This window comes from Chlamydotis macqueenii, chromosome 1 (genome assembly GCF_036417535.1).
Source record: "Chlamydotis macqueenii isolate bChlMac1 chromosome 1, bChlMac1.mat, whole genome shotgun sequence".
Lineage (NCBI taxonomy): Eukaryota > Metazoa > Chordata > Aves > Otidiformes > Otididae > Chlamydotis > Chlamydotis macqueenii.
In genome coordinates, this window is record NC_141556.1 from 148,900,564 (window position 1) to 148,911,901 (window position 11,338).

General features: G+C 43.7%; 1 protein-coding gene across 2 annotated transcripts in view; it reads right to left on the bottom strand.

Moving 5' to 3' along the window:
• The window catches only part of FHL2 (four and a half LIM domains 2), a 44,594-nt gene extending 34,710 nt beyond the window's left edge, over positions 1-9,884 (bottom strand). Inside the window, exon 1 of one of the 2 annotated variants that reach the window (XM_086769672.1) lies at positions 9,764-9,884. The gene's annotated coding sequence lies outside the window, so the exon portion shown is untranslated. The remainder of the gene's footprint in view (positions 1-9,763) is intronic. The other variant, XM_086769685.1, reaches the window with a different exon arrangement.
• Positions 9,885-11,338: the final 1,454 nt, after the last annotated feature.

Genomic DNA, 11,338 nt, shown 5'->3' on the forward strand with positions numbered 1-11,338 from the left:
CAGGCAGAACCTGTAATTTGCAGGTATTTGGATCATGCCACAGCAATATCAGAATCGTTGAACAGAAGAGTTCCTCCAACTTATTATCCTGACTAAGAAGTGTCTTGGGAAGAAAGTGAGAATATCCTGTAATGATATCTCCTCATAATACTCTCCCAGTCTCCAAGAACTTTGGCTCAGGGATTTCTCAGCCTGGAGGCAGTAACCGTATCGTACATAGCTTCCATGAACTTGCACCGTTCCCTCCTTTTTCCCTGAAAGGAAATGCAGTTTCCTGTAACAGGTAGCTCTACTCTATGTTGCTGAAGAGCCATCTCCTTGTGTTTGTTTTGAACATATTACCCACTAGCTTCATCTGATGCCTTCTAGATCTTATATTTGGAGAGATAATGAGCAACTGGTCTTGATTCACTCTTTACAGGCTGCTCACGTCTTTGTTGATCTTTACCATATCTCCCCTCAGCCACCTCTCTCCTAGGCTGGAGAGTCCCAGCCTACCTAGTCACTCTGTATGAAACCAGAGTGTTTTATCATCCCTTCCCAAACTTTTTCCAAGATGACAATTCACTTTTTCAGAGGAAGTGGCCAGAACTTTAACATTCAATTTGCTTTTTTGCTGGTTTTGACCACTGAGCAGGGTTTTGGTTTTTTTTTGTAAACCTATATAACCCTCAAATTTCACACCCAGGTGGTCAGCTCAGAGTCATTACTTCATAGCTAGAGTCACATTTTTCCCCATGTTTACTGCTTTATGCTTATCTATATTCAGTTTAAGATACTGTTCCAGTGCTCACTCATCCTGTTGCCTAAGATCCTTCTGTTTCTCAGTCTTAGAATTTCCGCTAATAATCTCCTATTAATCTCCCTTTCCTGTAAGAACTGCCCCTTTATCTTTCAAACAATTTTATGCAATACATACAAAGATCTTTCCTCTTATCCTGTGTCTGCTTTTGTGTTTCTAAGTGTGTTTGGTGAGGGTCCTTGTTGAATACATGGAAAAGTACAAGTAAGCAGATGCTGCCAAACAAAGATCTCCCATACCTGCGTTCTTCTTACTGTCTTACAGCAACCCAGTGGGTTTGCAGAGCATGATTTCCCTTTACAAAGCTGTATTGAGTTTCTCTCAATGTATCATATTTATTCATCTTCTCTACCCTGCACAAGAATTTCTACTAAACTCGTCAAACTTACAAGGCTCTAATTCCCCCGGTTTCTCTTGGAACAATTTAAAGAGGCTGGCACCATATCAGCTACTTTCAGGTGCTCAGGTTTAAGCTTGTTTTAAATGAGAGGCCACGCACTATTATTATTTCAGCTAATTCATCCTTGAGTTCCTTTAGATCTCTTGGGTGAACACCATCTGGTTCTGACATTTTCTTCCTATTCATTTTGTTATTTGTTCCATACCTCTTCTACAGACACTTCAGCTTGAAATAGATCCTCTGATGATCCCCATAAGGAAATGTTCTGCTGTGGGAAGCTCTCCAAGTTCCTCACAGTGAACATAGGAGCAAAAAAATTTCATTTAATTTTTTCTGTCAGAGTGATCTCTTCCCTGAGGACTCTTTTTGTACCTTGATTGTCTGTTGGCCCTTTCATTCCTGAAACTTCAACTTGCCTAGTATTCAAAAGAAGCAGATAGTTGCAGATCGCTTCCCAGATTACTTCAGACTTCTAATATTTTGGTGTAAGTAGAAACAGTCTCCATCTCCAATCTGAAGATGATTGGGGACATTCTGTTTTGTAGAGAGATCCTTCTGTATGGCAACAGTAATTTTTCTGCTCAACCACTGTTTGTATTTACTAGACATAAACCCAGAGGGTCTGAGACGTTGGCTCAGACATATACTGTGACTGAAAATATGAGCTTAGATTGTGCACTTTGAAGTAGAGTCCTCACTGTCGATCCTCTTAGGCCTGTGCTTACTTTGAACTGTGTAAGTGCTCAGGCCCTTTAAATAACAGGATTAAAGGAATCATTTAGATGCTGATGTGAATTTCATGTCTAACACTTCACATAGAGCTGAAAAAATATACCATCCATTGTCAGCCTGATAGACATATGGATTGTGTTTGTCCTTGCCAAGCCATGTGAATGGCTGTCTAGTGGAGTTGCTGTCTTAATGTGAATGAAATTCAAACGTTGTGAGTAAAACGAATTAAAGGCTTGTAACAATGGCTTATCTTGATGATAATGTGTCTCATGCTGGAAGATAATTTTTTTGAATCGTTAGAGCGAAGTCAGAAATCACATTATGAAGCAGTACTAGTCCTTTCTTTTATCCTATGGCTAACCATAAAGCCTAGCAGGTCCTTGCTGGGTTGCTACACCACAAATCCCTTACACAACTGAGCACTGCCCGTCTGGCTGGCTGCTTCCCGAAGAGCACCCGGTCCACAGTGACACTGGCTCTTCCTTATATCCAGGAGGATTTTTCAGGAATCCAGACCACTCATTTGCAAAGAAGGGTTCCTAACACTTGGATGTCCAGAAAAAAAAATGCAGGGAAGGGGCTGGCTCGTCTCATAGCACACACAGCAGTGACAGGCAGCAGAAACTTCACTCATAGGACAGGGCAGAAGACCTGGGAGGAAGGCAGGCTGCTCTTCTTGGGTGCCTGCAGCTCTTCTGCAGCCATGCCCGCGCTGCTTTCTCTGCGAGCATGCCTTGGACCCAGAACTGTTTACTCTCATTCAGCAAGTGAGGAAATCATGACCAAAAGCAGACAACTGGGAGGAGAGGCAGGCTCCAGTAGGAAGCGATGACATCAGGGGGAGGAATGGCTAGGGTGAAGGGAAGACCATGGATGGACCCAGAACTTCCCCAGCCCAAAGGCACCATGAGTGCTCCTGCTCATGGTGGTGGGAGAGGGTGGCCTGGCCATACCACATCTGTGTGTGCATTTTGCCCCTGGAAGCAAAGCAAGGGCTGGTGAGAAGAAAAGGATGGATGAACAAACTCCCCTCTCATACTGCAACCTGCTTGTCCCAGTCTCCTCAGGGACATCTCGGGGTGACTGCATCACCCATTCGTTTGGGCCCACTGCCTTCCCTGCCCGCATCTCTACCAGTAGCTTGTGTTGGCCCAAGCACAGCAGAGGATGGTCCACACTGTTCAACTGTAAGTCAGCTCACCTGACTGAGCCCAAAGCCCCCATCGCTGTCCCAAGGGGTCTCTGTCATGGCCCAAGGGCTGGCCTGCTCAAAGCACGGCTCCTAACAGGAGGGTGGATGTGTCCATCTCGTTTTGCCTGGTAAGACAGCATAACTGTATGGACATCAGCTGTGCCAATGCTAATTGGCCTCAGGGCCAATATTTTGTTATAAACCCAAATATTTCTGACTGAGACAAAACTAGCTAACAAAGAAACATGACAGTAAATCAGATCTACCTATTTTCCTCAAGGATGTCCTTAGAAAACCTGTTCCTGAGATTTCTGTTGTTGGTTTGATGTAGTCTGTTCCTCTTTCTCATGCACCATTCGTTCCTCAGGGTCAGAAAAAAAAAGGGTTTTTTGGCCCACTCTAGTCCCTCTTGCTTGAATCCCTTGCTGCTTGTAGTTCTGTGGTCCCTTGGTCTCCAGACCTCGTGGAGCGTGGATGTAAGATCCTTGAAACAGTTTTGCTGGTTGTTTTTCAAGTGTGCACTGCTGTGCCAACATCTGGGACCACTGTCTTCCACACTTCTGTCTGCCTAAAGATCTTCTTAAGCAGAAAAATATGTCTTTCTTTTTCCTGTGCACATCATATACTATGTTCATGTAATCAAATCCATATGATTGTACCCTCTGCTTAGCCACTAGTATTTCACAGCACCAAATAATATCCTAAGACACTAATTGCACTAATAAATCTAGATCTTCCTTAGGTTATGAATCTGCAAGATATTGACTGTGAGACTTAAGTAAGATGACACTGCAAATAACACCATGGCTTTATTTAAGGTTGCAATCTACAAAAAAATGTGAATATTATTACCATGAAGCTCAGAAATGTTTCTGTAGCCAATCTTGGAGGCCTCAGAGTAAAATTCTTACTGAATTTGATGAGATTGAGGGTGAAACAGTTTACAAATGAATGACCTTGGTATCAGTCCCAATAAGAAGTTAGAGAACCATAGAATGATAGAATGGTTTGAGTTGGAAGGGACCTTTAAATGTCACCTAGTCCAACCTCCCTGCAAGTTCCAATTGTCTTTTATTATCGGTTAATTATAACAACTGAGTATTTTCCCATTGATTGCCTAACTAACAAACTTACATAAACACCTTCCATTAATAGGGAAAGTTCTGTTCTTTTTCTTTTTCAGGTGATATTGGCTGAAAAGACCATTGCCATTACAAATTTTCAAATAGGTTTGTGTCATTTTCTCCCTGCAGATGAGAATGGATGGTCTAGAAAACGATTACTGTTCAGGCCCTCCTTGTAAGTTTCTGTGCTCTTTGATAACCCTTCATTCCTGAATAAACTCTTTCACACTCTTTTGTTTTGAGAGGCAAAGTCATTTCTGCAGACGATTGGTCTCTGTTACTGCCTCACTAAGCGGGGAAAAAATTCCTACCAAAATATTTCCACTTCCTACACAGGTTCTTGTTTCCACTGGAAGCACTTCTCATTCATGTGACGTGCTCCTTCTGTGCTCTGGGTCCCACTTGCACCTGAAAGCAGACTTTCAAGAGTTCTACAGCACCAGGATAGCCTTGGTCCACTTCAGGAATCTTGAGGGAATGCCCCAGAATCCATCAATAGTCAGGAAAATCAATACAAGAAGTAAAAATGACCAAGGAGAATGATAGGAAGTAAAGACAGCCCGGTTCTTATTAGAGAGAGTCTGCATTACTAAAGCGCCTTGGTTCATAAAAGTAGAAAGGAGGGGAGAGTTTGCAGGTAGGACTCAGGGGCTTGTGGTTACAGAGTCTGTTCTTTGCTCGACAAAATGCTTTGTGTAGTCTGGGCAAAAAAAGTATAGTGGCATCCATCTCACCTCATTTTAACTAATCTCACCTCATTTTAACTTACTCAGCGTTAGCCGATTCAAACAAGCCATCCACGATGCCGCTAGAGTGGGTGGAGAAAGAGAGGTGCTTGCAAGGAGGGGTTCATTAGACACCAATTGAGGATGAACTGAACTGCCCTATAGATGTGCCTTTCTTTCCACATCTAGAGGGAATCCAGTTGTTCTAGATGGACACCTGTCCTTGAACAGCTAAAGCGGGGCAGATACGTCCAGGCAGAATTCACACACCTGAATTCAGCCACTATATTCCCCCTTGCTTAATCGAGCAGAGCTGGACACAACATCGGGCATGCTGGCTAGAGGATTTTTAAGGCAGATGAAAGGAAGAGAGGAGAGAGCCTCTCTCCAGGACGTATTTCTTGGAGCCCTGGGTCACTGCAGCCCTGAGCTGGGTCTGACAGCCTGCCAATCCTTGCCGTGCTTCAGCACTTGAGTCTTCCCTTGGATCTGGCCCTTACTTCTGCTTTCTGAATTAGAAAAAACTGCTACTTTTCTCCCCTAAAAGGATGTTGAGAGAAAAAATACTCGATGATATGAAATGTGGGCCATATGCAACACATAATGTGTGCAACCTGTGCTCATGTGGCTTCCTGAGCTGGGGTTTACACCCAGAAGTTGAAAAGTACACCAAAGAGAGTTTATTCTGATATCTTCCTCTCTGTATTGTTCTGTTTCTATTATAAGCTGTATCCTAACCCTTTGAGTGTCCTGCTGCCTTCTGCACCCAACACTGGAGGCTGTGAAGCGTGTTGCAGTCAATGGACTTCATGCATAGGAAATTAGAATACTCAGCATTTTAAAAACGGGATAAATGACAGAATAATGGGCTTTTGTGTGGTGGTATCTGTGGATTGTAGGTATTCCTGTGTTCGTATGGTAATCTCTAGGCATGCCAGGCTTCGCTCCCCTAGCTGCAGACTACCAAAAAGGAGCAGTAGGCAATGTTACCTACTTCCCTCCAACAGTAAGAATGCAAATTTCTAGGGAGACTTTGGTGAAAATCTGTTAAGCTTGACAGGGAATACACTGATCTGAAAGCCCATTGGCTTTGTTTATGAAGTGTGTGAAACAATTTCCGTCCCCACATCTGTGCCCATTCTACTCCCATGACAACGTGGTTTGATAGTGTACTTATTTTCTTTTTTCAGAGGGGAGTTTTCCTTTCATTTGTTTCGATAGGGAATTGTCACAGAGACAGTAGAAAAAAAATATTATAAAATAGAACCTGTACAATTGGCTTCACACAAAATGTTACTGAAAATATAAAGTGAAATTTGGGGAAAATATGTTTTGTCCTAGATCTTTCATTTTCACTACTTCTTGGCGGCATGCGTTAACAGTAGCCAGCAAACCAACCTGCAGCAGAAACACTTTGAGTTTCATGAAGTTGATGGATCCCTTTAAAATGCGTAGGGTACTGCTTCTTCCATGTTTGTGTCAGAGCAAACTGAGCAAACCCAGGCAGAATTGCTCCAACTGCTTTCAGAAAAACTAGGACTCTGTGTAATATGACCTATGCTTCTCAAAGCTAATCAGTGTTAGACGATGAACATTGTTGAAACAGCCTGAGATTTATCAGCATCAAACTGCACTCACTGTGATGTAAAGCCAAAGATAAAATATTGCAGCCAGTAATAATTCATCTCGCTGAAAAACAACAGTGTCAGAGTGCCTACACTCTGGTTAGACAATACGCAGCTACAAAAAAGGAAAACTGCTAAGGAAAAATATGAAAACACACTTCGGTGGTGCAAATCTACACGTGTTTGGCACTATTAAAATCAGAAGGAAAAGGAGGAGATCTGAACTTTGCTAAAATCTGTGGATGTTTCTGAGAAAACTCTCATTGATTTCAGCAGGGGCAGGATTTCACCCCCAAGTCAGCTTTCACATTCCCTTCCTTTTCTGATTCTCTTCCTTGTGAAATGGCCTTTTACATTTTCTGTATTAAAGAAGAGTTTGAATGAGTCTGCCCCCTCTCAGCCTCTTGCCAGCTGCAATCAAAGGTCTGCCTTGTTCTGATGGCTTGCTGTTTGGAAGGGAAAAAGTAAAGTTATTCATCCATTAATCATATTTTCAAATGCTAGGTAGGAACAAAGTATTATTGTTGGAAAGATTGCCTTCAGAATGGGTTCACTTTGGGAATAAGCTTTGGGTCTTTCTGTTTTATTTCACTTTTAAATTCAAATCCAGTGAAAAATTGCTGCATTAGTATGTATGTTCCTGTGTTTTTTCCAGCTAGAGATCTTTGGCCAACATATTATTTAAAAAAAAAAAAAACCCCTAATGTTTTGCTGCACATGATTGGAATGCTACTTCTGCTTCTTGTTTTTAAGAGGGAATACTGTCAATACACCAGTGGAGATACTTACCACTAAGTGCCCAACCAGAACGATTTTGTTATTTTTATTGTTTTAGTCTGAGGCTTGGATGATAGACAAAGAATTTGAGGACATGAGAAAATTTCTAGTATGGGAGAAGTGAGACTACTCTATAAAAAAATATTAGTTTTGTACATGATTTCTTTATTGCACAATTTACTGTGAAGGCACATCAGTTTAGCTTGATAGCAAGATCTTGGAAAAAAAAGAAGACCAAGTGAAGCAGCGGGTCTGGCAGCTGCCAGCTCTTGCTGGTGGTCCGTTAAGAGTCAATGCTGCGCTCCCTCGTGGGATGTCCTACCTTTGGGCTCCAGGCAACTTACAAAACTCATCTCACCATTTCTGGGGAGCAGGAGATCAGAGCTCTGTGCAGGTCTGAACAGAGCAGACCATAATCTAGCAGTGAGACCATTACTGCTGGAGAGCAGAGGGATGTGCAGAGGAACCGGCTGTGGTTAAGCCTTCCAAGGCATCCCTGCGGGGACAGTAAGCCTTGAGATAAGATATGCATGTATGCAGACTATTTGGTATTTTACATTCTTTTTTTCTTCTGCTTAAGTTATGTGCTGTTCTTCACATAAAAGCTAGAGCAAGCTTGTTCCTAAGCATGCTGTCTGGATGCTATTTACACTGACAGTCATGGGCCCCTGCCAGGTTAAGCCTGGAGAGCTCAGCTGGACCAGATGTATTAACTAAGGGCATCCACCACAGGAGTGGGTCCCCATCCCAGGTGAGGCTGAACACATAGAGTCACCCTCAGAGGCTGCGGCTGTGCTCCTAAATCAAATAGGACCACAGAATGCTCCAAGGCACTGAGACTCTAGTCAACTGCACTGGTTGGTTTTACAGATGCTGGCTAGAGCTCTTCCACCCAGGCATGCCTTGGGAGCAACCTCTGCCCCTAGGATATGTTTTGGATGTGGTCACTTGGTTTCGGAGGCCAGGAGTGTATAACGGCCCAGGTACGGCCCTAGGGCTGCATCTCCCGTGGGAGCACTGCCAGGAGTATTGCATGGATTGCCGTGATAGAGCTGAAGAGTCAGCCGTGGGACCAGACCCATCTTCTCCACATCCACCAGTCCGATCAGCACCTGATGTAAACATCCACCTCTCAGCTAAAGTCAGTGGATCTGCAACAGCTTTGGACCAAGTAAGGACCTAGCCTTATGTCTTTGAAATATGCACTTAGGGACCGAGCCCAATCCCAAACACTTTGAGGTGGGCTGACCATTCCTATAAGCCTTGGGTCTGAGTCAGGTCTACGGAGTCCTGCTCCCCAGGGCTGCCTGGGACCCATGATCCTGTCAAAGTCCATGGAGCAATGGTTGTTCAGCATGAAAAAAAAAAAAGCCTTCTTTCATTTAATTTCCTAAGTAATGGAATTGTAAACAGACTCTGGTGCAAAATGTGATAGCTTTAGTTCTCGGGCTAAAGCAAATTAATATTTCTTACCTTTGTGTCATATTTTGTGATCCTTGAATGAAAAAGCCTTTTGTTATAAAAATGTTTATATTAAAAATGCATGTGTAAATGCATCCAAACAAATGTACACACATGCACAAACAATCTGATTTTTTCAAAGAGGTCTTCTTTTATTGGCTTCATTTGAAAATTAATGCTCTCATGAGATGAGGTTAAAAGTAATTTAATGTAACAATAGCCTGATAATTGGCATTTGGCAGTTATTGCTAATGGTATTTTACAAGCTGGTTCTGACAAATTCTTGCTTTGACACCCAGTTATGTCTCAGTGCTTCGCTTTCTGTTCCCTTTCCCTACAGCTGCTGTAATCCATAACAAGTAATTGTTTAAACATCAAATCAGCAAGCTTCGCCTGTAATTTGCCTTGCTTTCTTTCACGGCCATTAGAAAATGGTCTGAAAGAGGGGAAAAAAAGTAGAATGTTCCTTCTGTCCTCTTTTTTCTCACTATCTATTCGTTTTCCAAATATTCATCATAAAGAAGAAAATGCTGATAGAGAAGGAAAAAAAAAAACCTAATCAAAAGCTTTCTGCCTGAAGTCATTCAGTTTGCTATTCAAACCAGGGAAGTGTCTATAGTTAGACATGGTTGCGTTGCTTGAGTACGTGAAAACATGACAGCGTATTATTAGCGCAGAAAGTAAAGAGCAGCTGTTAGTTAGCACCTGGTTCCCAACAGCAGACTGGAAATACAAAGAGAGACGCTCTGTATGTGCCCTGGCAGCAAGAAGGGAACAAACATCTTAAAAAACCACTCTTCCTGTAAGAAAGCAGCACTCCCGTCAGGATGTCTATGCAAAGCCCTGAGAAATTGTTGCAAAGGGGAGGTGAAAAGGAGAAAAGGGCCCGAAGGACAGTGAAAACCAAAATAAGTCACTGCCTTACCTTGCTGCAGCTTGGTGCTGCCTCTGCTTGCGAGTCTGCAAATGAGGGAGGACGAGGACAGACCCGCTGCTTTATTGGATTGCCCAGACTATGTGTTTAGTAATTAGACAGTTAGGCATTCGTGCTTGGGACGAGCTATAAATATAATATCTCCTGAGTACCAGCCATCTGCAGGAGATAAGGACCGCAGCACCTCTGTGCCACCAGCCTTTTAAGGCATCACAGCTAGAGTGGCACGAGGCCCTCGACAGAAAGGGCTGCTCCACTCCCGAGCAGCCCCGGCCCTTCGCTCTGCTCCATTTGGGAGTGCCTGATCCTAAAATGCACTCACCTGCTGTAGGGAGGTCCTGCGAGGGACCCCAGGAAGCTGGTGTTATTTCAGGGTGCAATATTTTGGCTGAGCTATAAGGAACTCTGATTTCTCAGATTATCTGTCGGGGCTCTGGGATTGACAGTAACACCGTGACTGCTCTGCGGATGTAACAAACTCCAATTCCCCTTTGTCTGTCTGTCCGTCTGTCCGTCCATCCCAGGTGTGCAGCCTTGTCTGTGCCTCGTGTCCTGCCTCGTTTTGTCCCTGCATTGCCTCACGTGGAGGGAGGTAGTGCCAGTGCTACCATTTCACAGAAAAAAAGACAGAGACTTCAGAGACTAGCCTGAGGTCATGAAATAAATCCGTATGGGCTGCAGGACTGTAGCTCAGGAGTGAGCTCTCTGCTCGGCTCTCTTCCCGCTGCAACATCCCAGGTGTGATGCCAGGTGAAGGGGATGCTCGTACATGGAAGGAGCAAGATATTAGAAGTGGGAAAAACCTCTCCCAGCAGCTCCCATGGGCAGTGTCTCCCTGGCTCCAGAGGAAAACCTGCCTAAGCTCAGTGCAGAGATGGGGTTACAACCTGTCCAACTTCTTGCCAATGCTGGGCTCAGCTCTACATTTCCATGTACTTCTGGCAGAGCAAGTTGCAGCAGAGACACAGCCCTTGACCCAAAGCTGAACTATTTTAAGGTGTTTTTTTAAGAGGAAGAAACTCTCTTTAAGACAAGGAGGTGAAGAAATAGCATCGGGTAGCCTCCATCTGCAGGCAAAAGACTCTTTTACACAGCAGCGTACTCTCTGAAGAAGTACCGTGCTGTTAAACTGAGATTGCCTGTTGTTTCGCCTCCTGGCTGAAATGGGAGTATTTGCTGAGGGACTCAATTTCTTTGCTGGATTTATTTATTACTTCCACAGTCCTGGAAAACTCCTGTTCCCTTCATCTCCCTCTTCTCTCTCTTCTCTTCAGAGTGCTTGTCCAGTAATAGCCTTTAGGAGATAGTGTCACCTCCTAGCTTGTCTCCGAGGTGTTCGTTTGGATAGCAAGCATGGGTCAAGCCGTGGGGACTGGACATTAACCCAAAGTGGGCGCCAGGCTTTCTGACATGACAAACTGATTTATGGCTTGACATGGAGCCCAGTCAGGTTTTACGGTTTTAACTCCAAACCAATGAGAAGTTGGCATCTGAAGGGTTCATCCTAACAGAAAAAAGCTCATAACAGCATGTCCTCGGCCCCTGCCAAGCAACATGATTTGAAAG